Consider the following 24,583-nt stretch of genomic DNA (forward strand, 5'->3'; position numbering starts at 1 on the left):
AGAGTGGTTGGGGCAACCCAGTCAGATGGGTGGCTTGTTGTTGTTGTTGTTGTTGTTGTTGTTGTTGTTGTTGTTGTTGTTGTTGTTACCCACCGCTCTGGGAATTGTAGCACTATGAGGGGCATGGAGCGTCCTATCAAGTCTCTGCACCCTTAACAAACTACATTCCCCATAATTCTTTGGGGGACGCTGTGACGCGGGTGGTGCTGTGGGTTAAACCACAGAGCCTAGGGCTTGCTGATCAGAAGGTCGGCGGTTTGAATCCCCATGCCAGGGTGAGCTCCTGTTGCTCGGTCCCTGCTCCTGCCAACCTAGCAGTTCGAAAGCATGTCAAAGTGCAAGTAGATAAATAGGTACCGCTTCAGCGGGAAGGTAAACGGCATTTCCATGTGCTGCTCTGGCTCGCCAGAAGCGGCTTAGTCATGCTGGCCACATGACCCGGAAGCTGTGCTCCGGCTCCCTCAGCTAGTAAAGCGAGATGAGCGCCGCAACCCCAGAATCGGTCACGACTGGACCTAATGGTCAGGGGTCCCTTTGCCTTTACTTAATGACTGTTCAAAGTGCTATCATAGTCCTTTAAATGCATAGTGTGAATGGAGCCATGGAGGTTCGCATTAGATACTGAGGCCTGAGGTGCCCCACCCTTAAATTGAACGGAGCACTCGCAGTCAGGCTAAGCAAGACAAGAAAAGTGGATTCAGCCATAGACTCTCAGAAGAGTCCCTCGCTGTGTCTGCTCTTAAGACATTTAAAGCGAACGAATGTAAAATTGTAGCACAGCTTTTCTGCCTGGCTGGATCTCTTGTCTTAATCAGCAGTGTCACCTCTGCCATCTGTGGGGAATGTGCAGAAAGAAATCCATTCTGTCCTGATCACAGTCACTTGTGCCCAATAAAATTACTTACATTATAAAAATGCCCATAATGATGACTAACTTTACTCAATTTCACATTCCACTGGGATGCAATGGCAAGTGTGTGAGAGATGACACTGTCTCTCTCTGGAGCTGCAGAACCAGCAGGAAAACCTATCTTTATCTTGCTTCTCCTGAAGCTTGCTTGCATGGGATTCGAAACACAACAGAGGGGGTCAGGTACACTCCCTCTCCCCTTCCTAAAGGGTAGGAATAACCCGCCACCCAATGTGCCCTTCCGAAATGATGAAACAGACTTCCAGTTAGGTGGTGGTCAGTTTTGCACTGCCTACAAAGAGGAAACATATCACCAAAAAGGAGAGGAGACTGATTCTCATACAATGTATGTGCGGTTATTGACAGAACCAATGGTAACACTCTGTGACTTGTTTGCAAAGCGTTTTGAGGATAAAATTGCTTGCATCTTCCAGAACCTTGACTCCTTTCGAATAAAGGGCACTTTCTAACAGAGGACAGTCCTCTGTAACATGGCTCACCTCCTTCCCATGTCACCTTTGGCAAATTAAATCATTCTCTTCCTCACATCTAGTACCCTAATAATTCCTTTGAGACAAAGACACCAGATTTGGACAAAAAAGAAAACCCACTTTCTCTTTTACTGAGCTCTTGACTGACCAAAATCATCAAGAGGCTGGAGCAACTCTAGCTATGAGGAAACGTGACAGCATTTGAGATATTTTAGTTGTGGGGTGGGACAGTGGAGATAAGTAAGCTGTATAAAATTGTGGTTGATGTTATGTACTGAAGTTCTCACCCTGGGCCAGCAGGGGGATACTGTAGATAGTTTTCACTCAGGTCCGCATATGCAAATAAGGAATTGAAAGTGACGTTCAGTGATTGGATAGTTACAGAAAGTTGTTACTGTTGCTTTGTAGTTGAGCTCTATATAAGCAGACTGACTGAGCTCTTCAGTTCAGTTCTGTTCTGGCCTGTGAATAAACAAGAGCTGTCTGAAGAATCGCTGTGTCGTCTGATATGTTCACCCACAACTTAACAGTTGAGGTGTATAAAATTATGCATGATATTTAGAAAGTGACCAGAGAGACATTTTCCTCCCTCTCTCGTAATACTACAGCCTGGGGACATCCAATGAAGTTGGCAGATTCAGGGGAGATGAAAGGAAGCATGTTTCTTTTCAAACAGGGCAGTTATACTCTGGAAGAAGCAGCAGTGCCCACCAACTTGGACAACGTTAAATTCGAGCTCTGTGAGGGAATCAACCAACAGCTCTCAGCATACTTAAACTACGGTTCCCAGGGTTGCCAGCTTCCGGGGGCCACACAGAGAAGGGTGGGAGAGAGGGGAATGGACAGAGTACACATGTGCATTCAACTGCCTAGTGGCATCCACATCACCCAGGAAATCACAGCCACAGAGATGAGAAAAGAAGAGTCATTCTGGAGTGTCTGAAGAGGTCACTCCCTGGTTCGCATGGAGAAGGCATTTTTAACAGAGCTCAGCAACGGAAGTGTGCAGCTGTATTGAGGCAGCGCTGGGTGCTGACATTTTGTGCCCCCTAACAAAGTTGTGCCCAGGGCAACCACCCCTGTGACCCCCCAAACACTACGCCACTGGGGGAAGCTATGATGACTGTTAAAAGCAGTGTGAAGAGCACTTCAAATGTACAATGTGGCAGATGTGGCCCACTGTGGTGCAGCCCACTCAGATCCACCCTCCCATCTCCACAGCAGCTGTGGAGAATCCTGGGCTGCACATGGGAAAGGCAGTCAACACATGAGGCAGCGCATTGTAAGAATGAGCAATCCCTGCCCCCTGCGGGATTGCATCTTGACTCCCTTTCCGCAGCCGTGCCTCCTACGCTGCCAGTTATGTGTATGAATGAGGCCACAGGAATCTTCTTCTGTTCATGCACCCTTGGAGCCTGGCCAGCTACTATTCATAGGAATTTTCTTGGAAAACTCTCTGGTTAAGGTTAAGGCGCCCAACAAAGCAAAATGCAAGCCTTTATTTAGCAGCTGCGTTATCTGAGGCCATCAGAAATCGGCAGCCGGTTCAAGTTGTTGTTCAAAACTCATCAGGCTCACCAGCAACCTTCGCATGAGGACTGTTTGTCCTGTGTGGAGCAACATGAAAACGAAACTCATGCATGTCTAAGAACATAAACACATGTAAATGATTTTGACGCATGAAGCGCAGCTTTTATTCCTGCAGTGTCTTTAATTACGGATCTGTGAGAGACCTGCCCAAATGTCGCGCTGAGGCAGATGAAGAGCTACATTCCTTGGCAAATACACCCAATTAAGAAGAGGGAGATGAGTCACTGTCAAGTTTGACTCCCAAATGAGGACACAATGGTTGTATTGTTCACTGGCCGGAGGCTCGCTAATTGCTACAAGAAAGAAGCCCCACAAACTTTTATTCACTCTATGGAGTCAGAGGACCACCCTGAATTACACAGGGTAGGAAAGGAGGAATGAGCATGAGCTCCTTCTGTAAATGGCTTAATATGGCTCCTTCTGCCGTATTAACCAGTTGGTCCCTTACCTTTCTTGCCCTGATCTGGCCACAGTGATCCATGCAACGGTCACCTCCAGACTTGATTATTGTAACTCGCTCTATGTGGGGCTGCCCTTGAAGCTGACCCAGAAACTCCAGCGGGTGCAGAATGCCGCGGCGAGGCTCCTTACAGGGTCCTTGCTGTGAGATCACATTCATCCAGTGCTTTACCAACTCCACTGGCTCCCGGTGGAGTACAGGGTCAGGTTTAAGGTGCTGGTTTTGACCTTTAAAGCCCTATGCGGCCTAGGACCCACGTACCTATGGGAACGCCTCTCCTGGTATGCCCCGCGTAGGACCTTAAGGTCCACAAATGACAACATTTTGGAGGTCCCAAGTCGCAAGGTGGTTAGATTAGTCTCAACTAGGGCCAGGGCCTTTTCAGTACTGGCCCCGACTTGGTGGAACGCTCTGTCACAAGAGACTAGGGCCCTGCGGGACTTGACATCTTTCTGCAGGGCCTGCAAGACAGAGCTGTTTCGCCTGGTCTTTGGTTTGGACTCAGTCTGTTTCCCTCCCCTTATGGTTTTGATCTATGGGCTACTTTTAAAATGAGGCTGCATTTTAAATTGCATTTTAACCTGTATTTTAAATTGTTTTTTCCCCCTGTTATGTTTTTACTGTAATTTTACTGGTGTTAGCCGCCCTGAGCCCAGCTCTGGCCAGGGAGGGCGGGGTATAAATAAAATGTATTATTATTATTAAACTGTATTAGGCTATTCACCACCACCAACCTGGGGAACCTGAGGGCATGAGTGAAACATGAGATCAACCATCGCACCAACCACTGTCCCAATAGGTTATGTACTTTAAGTAAGGTCACTTCCAGATGACCTGTTTATAAAGTATTCATCCTGATTTGTTTGCACAATTTTTGCAGGGCGGTTAGATAGCATCAGTCAGGGATTGGGGTAGCGTGCAACATTACGATCATTATTACCGAGGAACAAAACAAATAATTACACATGCTTGAGATGAATCGCAACTTACAAACAGTTTTTGGAGATTGCAACCAAGCACAGATTTGGCTGGTTGAGATATTTTTTTTATTTATCTGATCTCAAAGCATCTGACAAAAGACATAAGGCACGTTCGAGACATACTCAAAACACAACAGCACCAAATTAAAACCACAATTAAAGAGAGAGAGAAAATCAATGCACCACTTTAAAAATAAAACACCAGCTGGGGTTACAAGAAGCCACATCTTTTCCATGACTGGGAATAGGTTCAACACATACAAAGCAGGAAAATGAGATTTATGCTTTCACGAAACCGATCCTTCGTTTTGGCAGGCAAATGCAGAAGGTGGGGAGGGAATCAGCATTCTCCTGCCAACTGAACGGGGGTTTTCATCCATACCCAACTTTCTAGGATCTAGCTATATAAAATTAAGATTCCTCTAATTAATCATAACAGCTGAAACACGCCAACGGGCATCCAAAGTCCATTTTCCCTGCATCAATCTCCGAGGAGGCAGCCAGTACCATAAGATGTTTCCAAGGCCCTGCCTACCACCTAGGGTTTCATAGGCCCCATTGGTTCCCATGGCAACGTATCGCTGGTCTTTGCCTAAGAAAGAAATGGAACAGGCCAGACTAGGTTAGTCATGTATCTTACTTTACAGTCTTCTGTTTGAAGGGTTGCCAGTTCTCCATTTGAAGGGCTGGTGGGTCCAAGCCCCGTTTAAAGATGAAGAATAGTGCAAAGGGAGAGGAGAGGCCTTTAAGCTTCACATCAACTATTACCACAACTGGACACCAGCTGAGCAGCCACACAGCTCACCAGGTAGCAGCTTCCTCCACTCTAACGGCATGTAATATTACAATACAAGGTTGCATGTGGACATATAACTCAGCATGCGCAACTGTTATGTAACCAATGTCCCCTTGTCTTTTTTTCAGTGATGCATTTCCACTTTATTGGCAATGTGTCAGTGGCTACCTTAGACCATACTTGTCCAGATTGTCTTCCCTTTGCCCAGCTCAAACTCTTACAAGAATAGATATACAGAGTTGTGTGGGATCTTGAGGTCATAAGAGTCATAAGGGTTGCCACCCGAAATATATATAAAAAATAAAAATTAATTGTCCAGTAGCACCTTAGAGACCAACTAAGTTTGTTCTTGGTATGAGCTTGCACACTCAAGCTCATACCAAGAACAAACTCAGTTGGTCTCTAAGGTGCTACTGCACAATTTTTTAATATTTTTAATATATTTCTACTGCGTCAGACCAACACAGCTACCTACCTGAATCTAGGGTTGCCACCCGTCCCTAGAAAAATGGGATTGCCCCGTTTTGGGACAAAAGTGTTCCCGGTCCCATTTAGACTTCAAATGGGATGCCTTTCCTCCCATATTCAAGCTCAGCCAGCCCAAAATGGCTGTAAATAAAATAATAATAATAATAATAATAATAATAATAATAATAATAATAATAGTAAAAGTAAAAATAAAAATAAAAATAAAAAAATTATAATATTATTTATACCCCACCCATCTGGTTGAGTTTCCCCAGTCACTTTGGGTGGCTCCCGATAGAATATTGAAAACACGATAAATACATCAAACATTAAAAACTTCCCTTCAGATGTTTTCTAAAAGTCAGGTGGTTGTTTATTTCCTTGACATCTGATGGGAGGGCGTTCCACAGGGCGGGTGCCACTACCAACAAGGCCCTATGCCGGGTTATTTGCTGTTGGTGCGGTTGATGAGGAGCCTGGACCAGCGTGAGTGACAATAGAGACCTCCTCTCCCTCTTTCCTTCCCTCTCACTGGTGCTCCTCCGCAGCTGCTACCTGCCAGGCTAGGATGGTGCAGGGCCAGCGCCGCTTTGCCCCCTCCGCTGCCCCAACCTGACCTCTCCTCCTCCCTCTTCTTTGTCCATGCTCAAGTCTCTTTCACCGCCAGCATGGGCAAGAGGCTGGAGCAGCAGCTCAAGTCACCCATGAGAGCTGGTTGTCTACCCCTGGCCCCTGCCCATCTATGTGAGTCAAGGGGGAAAGTGGGGCTGGGGTGGCGAGAGGCTGAATGTGGGGAACCCCCCTCCCATGGTGTCATGGGAGTGTGTGTGTCCTCCAGTCCCCACCCTGCCAACCTGTCTTTTAATTTGCCTGACCAAAGGTGGCAGCCCCAGCTAGTCACAAACCCCACCCCAACTCACAACAAGAATGTGAAAAAGAATTGTGATGATTTCACAAGGTCACTTGACATTGCAGGCCACAGTCCGGAGAAAAATAAGCCACACTTAAGTTCCAGAGGGCCAGTTGGTTGTAACCAATTTTGGAGTGACTTTAGCACAGGCATCCCCAAACTCGGCCCTCCAGATGTTTTGGGACTCCAATTCCCATTATCCCTGACCACTGGTCCTGTTAGCTAGGGATGATGGGAGCTGTAGACCCAAAACATCCGGAGGGCTGAGTTTGGGGATGTCTGCTTTAGCATAACTAACTTTCTTTCGACTTTGGGCCATAAATTTCAAGCAGCGCTGCATCTAGACTGAGATGTCGGAGAGGTAGGTCATATATTTAGCAGGACACAAATTAAATCAGGGGTTGGGGACCTGTGGACTACAATCCCCATCGCCTCCAGCCAACATGGTCAGGGATGGTGGGAGTTATAACCCAAGCATGTCTAGATGCCTGATGTCTTCATAGGGCAGTTGGGTACCATCTCAGTAACCTGCCAGCACCTGGTGAAACAAATATAGTTTCACCTTATTCCTATTACCTTTTGGGATACAAGCTAAGAAACTTACAGAGCACGCCTGTCTGGAAAGCTCAAAGGCAGGGGTCAGCAAACTTTTTCTCCAGGGAGCCGGTCCACTGTCCCTCAGACCATGTGGGGGGGGGGCAGACTATATTTTGAAAAAAAGGAACAAATTCCTATGCCCCACAAATAACCCAGAGATGCATTTTAAATAAAAGGACACATTCTACTCATGTAAAAACACGCTGATTCCCAGACCGTCTGCAGGCTGAATTTAGAAGGCGATTGGGCCGGATCCAGCCCCCGGGCCTTAGTTTGCCTACCCGTGCTCAAAGGGCTTTTGCAGTGGAGGTGGAAAATTCTGAGAGTGGAATCATCCAGCGCTTTCAGTGATGAAACAAAATACCGCGCCACCAGTGATTGGAAAGGAAATGACTCTTCCTCTTTGTTGAGTCTGCCAGTCAAGTAGAGAGGAAATTAGGTCAGACCAAGAAGGAAAAGAGGCAAGTATTTGGAGATCTCTTGACCTTTAAAGAAACACACCAGCGGCATGAAAAGCTCACTCTGTTGTAGGAACAAGAGTTATTTTAACTTCTAGCGCAGAAGGGACATTCAGAATTGCTGCTTGAATTGAAGTAACCTTCCTGGTGGCTGTTTAGAAGATGTGTTCACTGTGTCCTTTTTAGATTTAATTTCTGGGTTTCAGGGTGCTGTATGGAAAGAGCAGACCCACTTACTGTCTGAACCAAAGTTTGGTTTCAGGAAGATGTCCCTATAAGATCAATACAAGCTTCCTATAGGGTTCTTATGTTCTTATATGGACATCCAGGGTGCTTTCCAGACAACCTGTTTCTCGATCCATTTGCAGGGAGATTAGACGGTGTTGGCTATTTAATTGTAATTTATTCTGATTTGCTTTTGGGGAGGTTAGATGACACTGTGTCAAACCCCAAGTGTTATCCCACAGTTTCCACTGCATATTCCTGTCACTTTCCAGGTCACGAAATGTCTGATATTTTGGGGAAACAGGAGTAGTGCAAGACCACCCAACTGACTATAACTGCACAACCTGAATTTTCAGGTATGTGAGTAAATCCCACCTGAAAATAACTTGATTATTGGGCCTTTAGGAGCAGCTTGATCATCAGATGCTAGCAAGTCATAACACTTATCTCTGCAGCTTGGAAAGCTCCATGTCCTGGTTTCAGGTCACCAGGTTGCTATAAAATAAATAGGAGTGGGACAAGTTTTACATTTAGGTTTCATAGCCACAGGAGTATAACTGTTGCACTTCTCTCGCAGAGCAAAAGGCTCAGAACTGCTATCGAAACTCTTTCCAGCAGCATCAGTCTGCAGATGTAGCCCAACATGTCTTCTGAAATGCATCATGATTCATTCACTTTGGCGCAGGTGGACAAGTGTGTCGTGGAGCAGATGGGGTTTTGGCAATTAAAGAGACAGGAGCCCTGTTAAAATTATTCACATCATCCTGGAGATATACTTAAAAGCAGACTAGTGATCGAAACCATGATTCCATTTGTCTAAAAACATAAAACACACACACGTGGCTATTAAATGTAAATTAATTTTGTTGCAAGGCTATGGCATATAAGGTAATCATTAAAAGTTATATTAGTCAATATACAGTATGATCCTATGCATATTTACTCAGAAGCAAGTGTCGTGGAATTTAGTGAGACTTAGTGGGAATAAGTGTGCAGTCTTAAAGAAGTTTTAACTGATTAAAATAGTACACCAATTTAATTAGGGCAGCAGATTTCACATTAAAAATTGTTTTTAATGCAGCTGCTTATAAAAAACTACAGATGGTAATGACCATATTAAAAAGGAATTACCCCTTCTCTCATATAGCAGAGAATGCCTCTTCTAAGTTGGCTGTTATAACACATACATGTATTATAAATTTTTTAAAAATTATGTTTCATGCTTTGCTCATTTGCCTGTGTGCAAATTTAAAATAGATTAATCAACGAAAAACTTGTGCAGTTAATCAACTCCAATTTCTTTGTGTGGATAATGACATTATATAGTTTAGTCACTAGGTGGCACTGGACTTAGCTGCATTGGGTGGAGTCAGGAATTTCCTGTTGCTGCTTTTTTGCAGCTGGGGCAGATGAAGGCATCTGGTTGTGGCTGCGCTTGATGCACCATGGTGTTTTTGCCTCTGCGCTCCTCGCAGCCATCATTCCTCCTCTGACCAAGGCAGCGTAGATGTTGCTGAGACAGGAGTGTGAGGAATTAGGGCTTGGGAAAGCACATCTTTATTTGAGACTCTACCTTGCCATGTGATGCCCCCAACAATACATCTCTCCTTATTGAGGAAGACTGTGAGCTGTCACTGACCTGTCCACCTGCTCAGTCTGCTCCCTAGGTGCTACGTGCTGATGGGCAATTTCTAAGCCCTTCTCCTTTCTTATAGTCCTTTATCTATGGAGAGCTCTTCAAACAAGAGGACACCCTCAAAGTAAAGACAGCCCTTCAAAGTACAGTCATACCTCGGGTTACAGACGCTTCAGGTTGCATTTCTTCGTGTTGCGGACTGCCGAAACCCGGAAGTACCAGAACGGGTTACTTCCAGATTTCGGCGGTCGCGCATGCGCAGAAGCGCTAAATCGTGCTTTGCACATGAGCAGAAGTGCCGAATCACAACCTGCGCGTGCAGGTTGCAAACACTGCGGGTTGCGAACGTGCATTCCGCACGGATCACATTCGCCACCCGAGCATTCACTATAGAGGATGGTAAAGGCAAAGGCAAGATAAAAGACCCCTGGACGGTTAAGTCCAGTCAAAGGCGACTATGGGGTTGCGGTGCTCATCTCGCTTTCAGGCCGAGGGAGCCGGCGTTTGTCCACAGACAGTTTTCCGGGTCATGTGGCCAGCAGGACTAAACCGCTTCTGGCACAACAGGACACAGTGACGCAAACCAGAGCGCACAGAAACGCTGTTTACCTTCCCGCTGCAGCGGTACCTCTTTATCTACTTGCACTGGTGTGCTTTTGAACTGCTAGGTTGGCAGGAACTGGGATGGAGCAATGGGCGCTCACTCCGTCATGGGGATTCGAACCACCGACCTTCTGATTGGCAAGTCCAAGAGGCTCAGTGGTTTAGACCACAGCGCCACCCTACTGCATCTTCCACTTGTTTTACTCTGCTCATTTCTTCACCAACAGCAGGGAATGTCGGCTTCCAAGTTCCTGTATTGTGCACAGCAACAAGGACAATGATCTTCTAGCCATCAATCCTTCCATGGGGGGGGGGGGGGGAGCCAGCCGTGTGTGTAGTCCATTAAAACAGTCCTGCTTGGCGGGTTTAATTCCAAGAAAATTTGGGCTTCAGGAAGACAACTCACTGTTTTCTCATAAATAAGCCACGTCGCTTTTGTGCCAAGGCCTTCGGTCATCCACCCCCTCCAATCTGTGTCCATTTTTTCACTCCTCTGGGGCAGATTGAAATGAAAAGAGGGAGGAAAAAAGGCTTAAATTTAGATTCAGGCTTCTGCTGCCCATCACCCGAAAGGAGGCCTTGTTCAGAGACAGTTTAGATGATGTGCATTCTTATCAGATGACAATCCCTCTATTGTCTTTCTGTTCAGAAAATAGAAGGCATATCTTTTCCAAGTTTATCTGAAGGGCAGCCAGATGAGACTTTTTGGGTTTGAGCCCCATGTTGGGCCAAAGATTCCAGCATTGCAGTGTATGTGTGTGTGTGTTATTATTATATTATAACTTGTTTTTATTATTGCTTGTAAGCCGCTCTGAGCCCGGCCTTGGCTGGGGAGGGCGGGGTATAAATTATTATTATTATTATTATTATTATTATTATTATTATTATTATTATTATTATACCCTTGGGGTCCCAACTCTACAATTATATGGTTCTAGGCCAAATTCAGCCATGAAGTATACTGGGTGACCTCAGGCTGTCTCTCAGCCCAACCTACCTTACCTACAGGGCTGTTGTGAGGATAAAAAGGAGAACAGGTAGAATCATGGATGCCACTTGGAGCAACTTGGAGGAAAATGTAATAAATAAAGGGATAGTTTTAAGGGGGGGGAGAGAACTTCAAGAAGACCTGATAAGAGGTTTATAAAATTATTCACTGTAGGGAAGACACATTTTGCTTAGGGTATTAAAAAGCCTTCCGATATCTGGAAATGTTTAAATGTGTGGCATGACTTTATTACAGTGGTACCTCGAGTTACAGACACTTCAGGTTACAGATGCTTCAGGTTACAGACTCCGCTAACCCAGAAATAGTACCTCGGGTTAAGAACTTTGCTACAGGATGAGAACAGAAATCGTGCGGTGGCAGCAGGAGGCCCCATTAGCTAAAGTGGTACCTCAGGTTAAGAACAGTTTCAGGTTAAGAACGGACCTCCAGAATGAATTAAGTTCTTAACCCGAGGTACCACTGTACTTGCATCAATAAAAGAAAAAGAAAATAATAGAAACCCATTCCCATCAAATTAAGCAAGGATTTGAAATGAATAATAATTCCAGTGATTCTGATTCTGATTACATATGGTTTAATAGTGACTTTCCTTTTAGGAGGCTACTGGATTTATGTATCACTATGTGGGTGGCGCTGTGGGTTAAACCACAGAGCCTAGGACTTGCCGATCAGAAGGTCGGCGGTTCGAATCCCCGTGATGGGGTGAGCTCCCGTTGCTCGGTCCCTGCTCCTGCCAACCTAGCAGTTTGAAAGCACGTCAAAGTGCAAGTAGATAAATAGGTACCACTCTGGCAGGAAGGTAAATGGCGTTTCCGTGCGCTGCTCTGGTTCGCCAGAAGCGGCTTAGTCATGCTGGCCACATGACCCGGAAGCTGTACGCCGGCTCCCTCAGCCTATAAAGCGAGATGAGCGCCGCAACCCCAGAGTCGGTCACGACTGGACCTAATGGTCAGGGGTCCCTTTACCTTTACCTTACTAACACCAGCACTGCTTGTCTCTCTAAGCTGTATGGGATGTGGTTTCCATTTTTTATTTCACAAAGCTTTTCTTTTTTTCATAGGGAGTTGTTTGTTTTCTCTGTTTTTTAATACACATCTTCTTGGATATACAAAGCAAAGTGCAAATCAATAAAGATTTTTTTTAAAAAAAGTCTATTAGGACTGTCTTTTTCCAAGATTGTTATTTCCTATTTTAAAAAAAAACAAATCGTGAAAAAACAGATGGGTCATCAGATCTACTGCAAGAGAGCCACTGCTAGTCAAGTGTAGGCAATCCTGGAAGGACCAATGGTCTGACTCAGTGTAAGGCTGTTTCCTGTGCTTTTCTTCTTATACCTGATGAAGCAGACTGTTAAGTTGTGGGTGAACATATCAGACGACACAGCGATTCTTCAAACAGCTCTTGTTTACAGGCCAGAACAGAACTGAGCTGAAGGGTTCAGTCAGCCTGCTTATACAGTGGTGCCCCGCAAGACGAATGCCTCGCAAGACGGAAAACCTGCTAGACGAGAGGGTTTTCCGTTTTGGAGGTGCTTCGCAAAACGAATTTCCTATGGAACTCGTCTTGCGAGTTCCTGCAGGGTTTTTTTCCTTTGCCCCCCCCCTTTTCCCCAAGCCGCTAAGCCGCTTATCAGCTGATCCACTAAGCCGCTTAACAGCTGATCCACTAAGCCACTTAACAGCTGATTGCTAAGCCGCTTAACAGCTGATCCACTAAGCCACTTAACAGCTGATTGCTAAGCCGCTTATCAGCTGATCCGCTAAGCCGCTTAACAGCTGATCGCTAAGCCGCTTAACAGCTGATCGCTAAGCCGCTTATCAGCTGATCCGCTAAGCCCGCTAATAGCACTAATCCGCTAAGCCGCTAATGGGCTTGCTTCGCAAGACGAAAAAACCGCAAGACGAAGAGGCTCGCGGAACGGATTCTTTTCATCTTGCGAGGCACCACTGTAACTGTACAATTTTCTAAAACTATCCAATCACTGAACGTCACTTTCGATCCCTTATTTGCATAACTATCTACAGTATCCCCCTGCTGGCCCAGGGTGAGAACTTCAGTACATAACACGGACTTACGGAGGGAACCTGAACAGTGAGCATGAAACCAAGATGGTGGCTGGGTAGCTGTGGGAACTTTCACGGTCTTGCTGAGAACTAAGTGCATCGGGCTCACATGTTGTTTGTTGGCTTGTTGTGCAGCCTGGTCTCCACACTGCAACAGCAGAGAAGATATAGAAGACCCACCCAATCTGTAAGAAGAGGAAACGGGCACTTAACATAAGGTTACCAAACTTTTTTCAATGAATCTGGGGACACTCTTCAACTGATTTTGTATGTGGACTGATTTGTAAATCCGGGGACTGTCCCCGGGAAACGGGGACGTCTGGTAACCTTAACAGGAGGAGGGATGAGACCTGCTCATTGGGTAGAAACAAGCTGCCTCTCCAAGACTAGCTTGTTCAAACAGTAAAGAGTATGTTTAGTGAAGTGTGTCTGCAAAATATTTATACCAAAACAGAAAAAGTGAGTTTGCAAAATAAATAGGAAAGCCAAGTCACCTGTCGTCGAAAGCCCATCCTGCAGTTTATCAGAGGATGCAGACGCACTACCAAAAGTCTTTTGCAGGGAGATCTGATGTTCCAATGGAGCAGGTTGCGGGGGGGGGGGGGCACTTTGGACCTCCCCTTGTTGCTGAACTACAACTCCCATCAGCCCTAGCAAGCATCTCGTTCCCTCCCTTAGTTCTTTGTGGGCAATCTGTTTGAAACATAGGCATAAGGGGAGGTGGACCCTGGATGAGAAACCTGCCAAACTTCGGACAAATAGGCCAGCAGCTATTGTGCCAGGTGACCTTAACCCTGGTTAGTACAAAACTGGCGAAGTCACATGTGAACCCATGGGAAGAACAACTTGGGTTTGCTCATTTCAACATCCCTACCCCTAACTGCAGCAACTGGAGTGGTATCGGAAAGTAATTTGCAGCGATTAAGGAAGTTAGACCTTGCTCTAACTATGCAAGATCCCTCCCGCCTCTCTGACCTCTAAGCGTTTCCTCGGCCAGTTGTGGTTTTGCTTCTTAAAGGGTCGACAGCCATGCATTTTTGAATAAACCTAAAGCCACAGAGCCACTCCAAAGTGCAGAAGTCCCTGATCTGCCTCGAGATGCCTTGCTAATGGCAAGATCTGGATTAGAAAAACAAGAACCTTCTCTGAATCACCCCAATTAGCTCTTGTAATTTTGGGTGCGCACAGAGCTGCTAGCACAGCCTCAGCTAATCCCAGATGCTCTGAGCTGCCTGTTACCTTTTGCAGCAAAGACAGCACCTCACACTCCTCCCCACCGCAGGAGGTTGGGCTAAAATGATTCTTGGGAACCCTTCCATCTCTACAATTCTACGAATTAAGATATTTGGTGCTTTTGTTACAGCAGGTTGCTCAGGTGTTCCAAAAGGAGCAACTGCAATTCAAGAGTTCAGATCATCAGTGCCGTTGATTTAAATGCTACCGACAAATCAAGAGACACATGCTGGACAAAGATAGCAGCGACTGTCTCCAGTAAACGGCAAGATGAGATATAAACCACACAAAAATCTAGGGGAAATCAGCCAAATAAATAAAATTAAAATTAAAATACATGAGGCAATCATGTACTCCATTTTTATTTCCTCTGAGTACTTCATAATCTTTTTTTTATAGCTTTGTCAAACAACCAAGTTTCCAATGGATTTTTACCACCTCCAAAGTACTGTGGTGGCTCCAAATTGAATTCTTCTTGGAAACCCAGAGATTAAGATGAATCCAAAATACATCCATGGACAAATTTATGGTGAAACTGAACTGTTTTATTTCACATTTGAACCAGGCGAACCACAGGTGGGTTCCTACAGCATATAAAATCTTTTGGCTGCTTTGATTTCTGACACTGTGTTGTTATTTTTATTTTCTTGTGTTGGATCATCAGGATTCTCCCTTTTCTCTGATGTGCTGTATAACGGCTGCATTTCGTGGTGTGTCACAGTTACGAAGAGGGAGCGTTTCTTTGGTTCCATATTAGTTGTTCAACTTTTAAGAAGAAAAGCCATAAAAACAGTGCTTTTTCTGGGGGGATGCATACCCCGAAACCAGTGGCGTAGCGTGGGGGGTGCAGGGGGGGCGGCCGCACCGGGCGCAACATCTGGGGGTTAGGGTTAGGGGGCGCAAATCCACGGGTTAGGGGGCGCAAATTACTTGCCTTGCCCCGGGTGCTGACAACCCACGCTACACCACTGCCCGAAACATTTTGTGAATCTTTGTACTTTTGTCCATTTACTGTATTTATTTCCCCCGATTTGAACTATAAAATGGTGGTTTTCTTGAGACAAAATGAGAGTACCCACTAAACATTTTTAAAGAAAAAAAGCACTGCATAAAAATATATTTAGTTTTGAATAAAACAAAGTAATGTGCTAGGGTAAAAGGTTGTTTATTCCCATGTTCACTTCTACACTTGATGGAAATGTGGACTTCTGTGGTGTTATGTCACTCTGAGCATGGAGCCTTTATAGCTTGTAGCTGCTGAAAGCCTTATCCCCCAGCAGGCCTACTGGTTCAACCAGTTTTGTAAATCCCACCATTGCAATCAAAGAATCAGATGGTTGTAGGGACTCTGAAGGGACACGGGTGGTGCTGTGGGTTAAACCACAGAGCTTAGGGCTTGCTGATCAGATCGGCGGTTCGAATCCCCGCGACGGGGTGAGCTCACGTTGCTCAGTCCCAGCTCCTGCCAACCTAGCAGTTTGAAAGCACGTCAAAGTGCAAGTAGATAAATAGGTACCGCTCCAGCGGGAAGGTAAAGCATTTCCGTGCGCTGCTCTGGTTCACCAGAAGCGGCTTAGTCATGGTGGCCACATGACCCGGAAGCTGCATGCTGGCTCCCTCGGCCAATAAAGCGAGATGAGCGCCACAATCCCAGAGTCGGCCACGACTGGACCTAATGGTCAGGGGTCCCTTTACCTTTAGGGACTCTGAAAGCTCATCCAGCCCAATCTCCCCTGCCCACCACAGCTGAACTCACAAAAAGACATCAGTGAGCCCCTTTGTTTCTTCTACTGCAACAGACCGACATGCCTAGCCTTCTGGAAATTAATCCAAAGCAAAAACAGGAGAGTTGTCGGGTGTGGAAGAACAGCTCGACCCATTCCTCTGCCTTTCACAGCTCGTCAAGAGGTCTGCAAAACTGGCACAGGAAGTTTCCCAACAGCGCACAGATAAGCTGTAACTTTTGCAAACGACTGCAAATCCCAGCGCGGCTAAAGGCAAATAAATGGAGAAAGAGTAGGGCGAGGGGGGACAGAGATTAGCAACACACTGTGCCTGCCCAGCTTGCTTTCTTGGCCCAATATTCTACAGAAGGTCTGATGGTGCATTTCCCACCAGTTGCCACTTCTGAATAGTTTCCCAAAGCAGCTCCATATACCCCCCCCCCCATTAAAAGTAGCCGGAGCCTTATTTTAAAATGTAAATAGTCTCCAAGAAATGCTGGCACCTCCCTCGTGATCTTACCCTTTACCAAGCCCCTTGAACCTAATACAATCTGACCGGCTCTTTCAGACCCTCCAGACTTCAGTGTGGGCCTTTGTCATTCTTGCAAAAGAACCGGTTCTCCATCCCATGGGCTTACTTGCTTCATCTCTGCTGCCTGAACACAGTGACCTGGCAGAGACTTTCATAATTTGCCTCCCAGGGTTCCTGAGCAACACTTTGCTAAATGAGAGTGCAGAAGCCTTATGGTCTTCAAATAAAAACATATTGGAGGTCCCGGGCCACAGGGAGGTTAGGCTGGCCTCAACCAGAGCCAGGGCTTTTTCGGCTGTGGCTCCGATCTGGTGGAACACAAGGGACCAGGGCCCTGTGGGACTTGACATCTTTCCGCAGAGCCTACAAGACAGAGCTGTTCCACCAGGCCTTTGGCCAAGGCACAGTCTGACCCCCTCCTTTGGTAATCCTCACAGAACTCTAGCTCAATGGTTGCCATTAATTTGATTTGAACTGATTTTAAAATGAATTGATTTTAGAATGCTGCATTATTTTACTGTTGTTAGCCGCTCTGAGCCCGGCTTTGGCTGGGGAGGGCGGGATATAAATTATTATTATTATTATTGTTGTTGTTGTTGTTGTTGTTGTTGTGGGGAGTCTCAGCCATCTAGGGAAAAGCTTGCCAAGTTCCTTGGAAAATGGTGTCAAGTGGAAGGAGAGGCTAAAAGCTGACAACCTGCACATTGTCCACTCACTTATGGGACGTGTCAGGATTTGAACTCGGGTCATCCAGCTGCAAGCCTGCTGGGATGAAACTAGTCTCTTGTAATCAGCACCCTATTTGGTTCAACTCAAATGCCTGTTTCTGCACTGTGCAAATGTTATGCGGTGTCAGTGACCAGGGCAGAAACTGACCACTAAGGCACAAAAAATCACCGTGCATCCTAAAGGCCAAAGTTTACTTTCTGATGATAAACATATCTCTCAGGCCGGCTTAAAACAGCACATTATTTGCTTTCTATAAGGACAAGAATAAAGTTATTGCCAGACATTCAGTTTTAATCAACGGCGGGTTATTAGTCTCCCGAGGAAGTAGCTTGGAGTGGTTTGGCTTTCAAGGCAGACTTTGTACCCACCTCCCTAGAAAGCTCCTGGCTTGCAGCTCTGCTCAAGGAGGCTAACTGGAAATCTCAGTTTATTAGTTTGCATTTTAAGCACCAAGCACATTTTCAATGTTGACTCTCTGGAATAAGGCTTTCTTTTTTTTTTTTAACTGCAGTTAAGTGTTTCCAGATGTAGATTCATGTTCAGACTTTGAAGGAACACTGCAATCTTTGTCTAAGGCTGGGTTAGGGTGCGGGGGAGAGACCAAAGATGAAAGCTTCTTCTTTCTGAAATGAAGCATACTGAAAAACCAAACTACGTAGAGGCTACAAAAGCATGTGCAGCTTCGGCAGATGATCTTGTATGAAATGTGTAGATATTCTGGACTTCAGGGATGGGGAACCCCGAGGCTGCAGACTTCTCTGTCTGGCCCTCAGAATTATCTCCATGAAACATCTCCTTCCCAAGGCCACAACGTCACTGGTGCCTGCTTCAACCCCCGTGTTTTTGCCTTGCTGGAATGTGCTCTTTGTAGGAATGGATTTAGGCACAAGGAGAGGTTATACTGTTGTTATTTATCCCTTGTGAGTGAGATCGGCAGAATACCATACTTTGCAGCTTTAAACTTGGAAACTAAGACAAGGTTGGGTTAACCTTCTAGAAACAATAAACCAGGATGCTTTAAGGCAGACTGAATTTTCCCTGGCATTACCCCCCCTTAAAAATAACAATCACAAACACATTGTTTTGTGAAGAAGTAAAATTAATGCTTACTTACATAATCTAGGACGTGAAGCAGCCATTAGCAAAATGAGTTTATAACTACTATCTAAATGACAAAAGCCCAAAATCGAAGTTCAAATGGTTTTGCACGAGAAAGCTAAAAGATCCAAGCCCGCATCTCCTTGCTTCTGCAAAGTGCATAATTCATACCTCTCCCTAAATCGAGTCGACGCTTCAGGCCACAGAAAGCAGAAGTGACAGATTTGTGCCAGAGTGAATGTGCTGCAAAGGAGTATATTCCAAAATTAAGGCTAACCCACCCACTGATTGCTAACTAATCTTGACCTTGGGCTAAAATATGTATTCCTTTCCCAAATATGATGAACAGTGAGGAATTATTATTTTTTTAAGCAGCAGATCCTGGGGGAGAAAAATGAGGGTGGAATATACACCATTGCAAGAAAGACAGGAGGTATGTTGCAAACTATGATAGGTGTGTGTGTGTTGCTGTTGTTGTTTAGTCATTTACTTGTGTCTGACTCTTCATGACCCCATGGACCAGGCACTCCTGTCTTCTACTGCCTCCCGCAGTTTGGTCAAACTCATGCTGGTAGCTTCGAGAACACTGTCCAACCATCTCGTCCTCTGTCGTCCCCTTCTCCTTGTGCCCTCCATCTTTCCCAACATCAGGGTCTTTTCCAGGGAGTCTTCTCTTCTTATGAGGTGGCCAAAATATTGGAGCCTCAGCTTCAGGATCTGTCCTTCCAGTGAGCACTCAGGGCTGATTTCCTTCAGAATGGATAGGTTTGATCTCCTTGCAGTCCATGGGACTCTCAAGAGTCTCCTCCAGCACCATAATTCAAAAGCATCAATTATTCGGCAATCAGCCTTCTTTATGGTCCAGCTCTCACTATATACGATATTAAACTGAAGCACTTGCAGATAAACCAATCAGGAAGTGCACTAGAGAAGCTGATTGACCATCGTTATTGATGATGGCATAGGCTTTTCTCTGCCTCCAACAAATAGAAAACCAGCCAATAATCAGGGAAACACAGTGGTCTCAAGTTCCTACTATCTTGTATACCTGCCCACCTCCACTTGCAGGTGCATTTATGCTAAGGCTGAAGCATGGCATGGGGAAGAATAGATAGAAAGTTTTTCTACCTCCCTCATTAATATGAGAATTCAGGGCCATGCAGCAAAGCTGACTGTTGGGAGATTGGGGAGAAGTATTTTTTTTTTTACACAGCTCAAGGAAATGGCTTCCACAAGATGTAATGGTTGCTCCCAACTTGAGAATTAAGAGAAATTAATGGCTACACGCCACAACGCTTTGTGTTCCGTCTCAAGGGTCTGAGGCCACTTGCCCTCCTAGTACCAATTGGCAGCTGCTGCTGCTGCCATGAACACAACAGCACTCTCCTAGAAACTGGCATTCATGGCTAGCCAAGATCGATAGCCACATTTTCCTCCATAAATATGCTCAGTCCCTTTTAAAGCCATCCCAGTCGGGTTGTGGCAAAGTTCAGTTGGCTTTGAAGCGGGGATTAGAGGAATTCATGGAAGAGGAATGGTGGGAGGATGTTATGTATTTTGTGGGTTTGTTTTCTGTTTTTACTGTAAAGCGCCCTGTGATCTTGAAATGTAAATTTAATAAATAATACCAGTTGCTGGAGGGATGGGGGTGGCGCTGTGGGTTAAACCACAGAGCCTAGGACTTGCCAATCAGAAGGTCGGCGGTTCGAATCCCCGTGACGGGGTGAGCTCCCGTTGCTCGGTCCCTGCTCCTGCCAACCTAGCAGTTCGAAAGCACACCAGTGCAAGTAGATAAATAGGTACCGCTCCAGCGGGAAGGTAAACGGTGCTTCCGTGCGCTGCTCTGGTTCGCCAGAAGCGGCTTAGTTATGCTGGCCACATGACCCGGAAGCTGTACGCCGGCTCCGTTGGCCAATAAAGCGAGATGAGCGCCGCAACCCCAGAGTCGGTCACGACTGGACCCAATGGTCAGGGTTCCCTTTACCTTTACCAGTTGCTGGAAACTGCAGGGAGCACCATTGCCCTTGAGTCATGCTTGTAGGCTTTTCCAGAGGGATCTATGGTTGGCCACTGTGAGAACAGAAAAGCCTTTGGCCTGATCTTGCAGCGCTATTCTTATGTTCATTTCCCAGCATCTTTTAAATTGGCTCTACCAACTTGGCAGCCATGTACACCAGTCACCAGCTCTTCCGTCATCTCGTACTGAGCAAAGCAGTTAATGCATCTGCTGCTCCATAGTTTATTTTTATGAGTAGGGCTCATAATCGGTTGTTAATGATAAAGCAGGGTATTATTTTTTCCTAGATCACTTTGGCAATCAAAGTAGGCCAGCTACTAAAGTTAATTCTTCCAAACAGAAATAGAGGGCTCAAACAGTGCATCACCTCACACTTCTTTTGCAATGAAATCCTTTGTATGTTCATTGCAAAATAGTTTTATTGGGTTCGGTGGGGCTTTTTCATGATGAGGATTGCAGGCTCAGCTTAATTTAAAAGGAACAGCACTGCTCTACCGTTCAGAAAACCTGTTAGTAATAACTTTATTAATTTTCAGGAAATACGGCATTTTACGATCAGATCCCAAATTTTTAAGGGCTAGAGATCACTTTGTTTTAAAACTTGTTATGCACCTTAATACATCCAGGCAACAAAAGCTGATTAAACGAGCTTGTTAAAAACGACATGAAATAAACAGAAAGATGCTGAACGAAAGGACCAGTTCCTTATTGCCAAGAAGTTCCTGCGTCCAGATGGAATCACTAAGTATCATCTACCAATTGTAAACTTTAGCTGCTGCCGATGGTAGCGGTAGCAGAGCAAAATGCCCTCTCTACCCACAACCATGCGATTATCCAACTTTTAATTACGCTATTAAGTAATACCGTGAACTCTCAAGCCACTTTGCTACTGTGTTAAGGTCTTCACACCAATGTAATCTTGGACAATTACTACAACGCGGTAAGAATTCTCTCTCCAAAGTTGTGTTTTGATATTTTTATTGTTTATACCGTACACAATAAAGTGGCTCCCTCTCTACCAATGTCATTTTGGCATAAAACACTGCCAGAAAGGAACGACTGAGAATGTGAGCCAAAAAGGCCTTAGCTTGCAGCTCACCTCAGTCACCAAATCATTAGGTGGCCTTGCCCACAATTCTACTATTCATGGAATGGAAATCTCCTCCCGCAAAATACTTCCCCATCCTAGAGCCTAGTTTCCATACTGTGCTAGTACTGTATACTGTCTCAGAGAGTGATGAACTAGGAATTCAGTTTGGAATCCATCTAACATCATGAACTCGGTAGTCTTTGGAAATCCCTCCATGCCATCCTTTCCCAAATCTGCGCTATGGAAATAACACAATGCATGTGTGGTTTGAATAGACTTTTAAAAATGTGCTAGATGGAACTATGTATTCAAAAAGAAAGAGCAATGCCATCTATGATATTGCTTGGAGGCCAATGCCATGTCTGGCAAAAGTTTAGACTTAATACAAGCTGTAGCTATGAAATGGAGAAAGAGGAAAATGTCCCCACTCAAAACTTACCTTTGGCCAAAAGAAAGAAAGAAAGAAAGAAAGAAAGAAAAATAAATAAATAAATAAATAAATAAATAAATAAATAAATAAATAAATAAATACAGGAGCAATATAAAAACCACAATTACTGCATCTACCTGTACACTTGAATAAAGCATACTGATAGTAAAATTGTCGTTGTAATAGAGGTTCAAACAACTTTAATTATTTTCATTTATGTTTATTAGGAAATGAGTTTCAATGCATAAGTAGCTTATCAGAGCTGATGATTTCATAATGACGTTATTGCCAGAACTTCACAATAGAACTGCATAGTCTGAGTGGATGAGTGAGTGTATGTTCTGAAGTTTTGCTTTTATAGATAGAAAAAAATATGCACTGTCCTTTAGCAATTATGCTTTCATAAGGCTAGCATTCCAATGCAACAGTGTAAAATCTCCTTTTCTGACATCATGTACAATAAAGATCACAGTTCTTCCACAATAATGCACATCTTACACACCTCTAAACCAGCCTGAGATTGCAATTCCCATGTGGTAAAACTGTACCAATCTAGTTCAAACACCAGGCACAATGCTGTTAAAAACCCATCATGTTATAAACAGAGTTAAACTTGAATAAGCAGACTGGCAGAACTTCCTCCCTCCCTCTGATGGCAGCACCCCCCCAAGCTCCCCAAAATTATTGATGGGGGGGGGGGACTACCAACAGGAAGAAGTGGGGCAGGGAAGTCATCTTTTGCCAGCCATATTAGGCATGCTTAACTTATCTGAAGGAATAATGATTCCACACCACTAGAGCAACATAACCTTATAGGGGAAGGAATCAGATCTCTGCAGAAATGAAGGGGTTTCTATTAATCTGAGCCCAAATTCTTACCTGCAGCAAGAAGCCAAAGTAGGTCTGCATTTTTTTAAAAAAACAACAACCCCACCATTGTGCATATTGTACATATTTATCAAAAAGAATCAACAGAGTGTGACATTAGCCTCAAATTGTGTTTTTGTTTTTTTAAAATAAAGTATTTGCAGTTCAGTGAGACAGCCTACTTTATGGTATTCTTAAAGACTTCTCAGAAGTTAGGTCACACTTGTTTCTACCTCTTTCTGACATGGCACACAGAGAGGGAGCAGCAAACCTCCTTCCAAAAATCCGAGGAAAAGTTTTGCTAATGGTTTATTGTTCCAGAAGGAACACATTCACCCTGGCCCCTAATTTACTGGAGACTAAATAGTAATGTCCGATTTGTCCTGATTAACAAGGTGAGGTGTGATCTGCTTCAAGACCACAGAAGAAAACATTAACTACTTGCAGAAAAAAAAGTGCACATAGCAGACCAAAACCAATTTTGAAGCACTGCATGTACAGAAGAGGCCTCGACTTTATAGATTCCTTCTCACAAGATGGACAGCCTTCTGAGCACTGCCTTAATTGTTTTATTCCAAATTTACAGTGTAGCACCAGAAATAAAGTCAATCAAAATGCAACTGGGCTTGTATACAGCTAAGCCAGTGTTTCTCAAACTTTCTCTACACGGGGCCCCCCTTCTAAATCCCGACCTTTGAGTGCACACACACATCCCACAGCTAAGCAAATGCTGTCTTTGCATACAGCTGCAACTGCTGAGCTCTCCTCCTTTCCCCTACTAATGTCTGATTTCATGCGTCAGTCAGATTTCTCTCTCCAGAAAAATCTGTCAGGTACCCACACAACTGATGTTCAGGTGCTTGTTAAAACTCTTTTGATTCACCAGGACTTTTGGCACCATTTGAGATGTTTGGTGACATTATTTATTAATTTTATTGGCTGTTTGGACTTTTTAGCTTTATATTCACCGTTTTATGTTAATTAAAGGTAAAGGGACCCCTGACCGTTAAGTCCAGTCGCAGACGACTCTGGGGTTGCGACGCTCATCTCGCTTTATTGGCCGAGGGAGCCAGCGTTTGTCTGCAGACAGCTTCCGGGTCATGTGGCCAGCATGACTAAGCTGCTTCTAGTGAACCAGAGCAGCACACGGAAACACCGTTTACCTTTCCGCCTGAGCAGTACCTATTTATCTACTTGCACTTGATGTGCTTTCAAACTGCTAGCTTGGCAGGAGCAGGGACCGAGCAGCAGGAGCTCACCCCGTCGTGGGGATTCAAACTGCCGACCTTCTGATCAGCAAGCCCTAGGCTCTGTGGTTTAGACCACAGCACCACCCACATCCATTTTGTTTATTATGACAGCTGTTTTTAAGTGTGACTGAAAGCTACCTGGGGGGCTGGGGAGAGTTGGAGATAGCAGAGAGGTGGTGCATGAGTATTTTTAATAAAATAAAAAGGATTTTTGGTCGGGGCATTGGTCCATTATTAGAGAACTAAACAAGGCATCTCAAGACTCACACATAAAAGTTAGCCAGCCAGGAAAGGAGGCAGAGTAGTTGCTATGGTCAGAAGCATTCCTATGTTTCCAATCTCTCTGTAGCTTCCAGAGTTTGCATGACAGTTTTGGCAGCAGCTGAGATGCCAAAACCTGTTGCCTGGAAGATGACG

General features: G+C 44.9%; 1 long non-coding RNA gene across 1 annotated transcript; it reads left to right on the top strand.

The window, feature by feature from the left end:
- Window positions 1-5,093: 5,093 nt before the first annotated feature.
- On the top strand, window positions 5,094-14,935 carry LOC114594758 (uncharacterized). Its single transcript, XR_013392129.1, has 3 exons — window positions 5,094-5,239; window positions 13,332-13,414; window positions 14,829-14,935. It is a non-coding gene; the product is annotated as an uncharacterized LOC114594758 (long non-coding RNA).
- Window positions 14,936-24,583: the final 9,648 nt, after the last annotated feature.

Source organism: Podarcis muralis, chromosome 3 (genome assembly GCF_964188315.1).
Source record: "Podarcis muralis chromosome 3, rPodMur119.hap1.1, whole genome shotgun sequence".
NCBI classification, from domain to species: Eukaryota; Metazoa; Chordata; class Lepidosauria; order Squamata; family Lacertidae; genus Podarcis; species Podarcis muralis.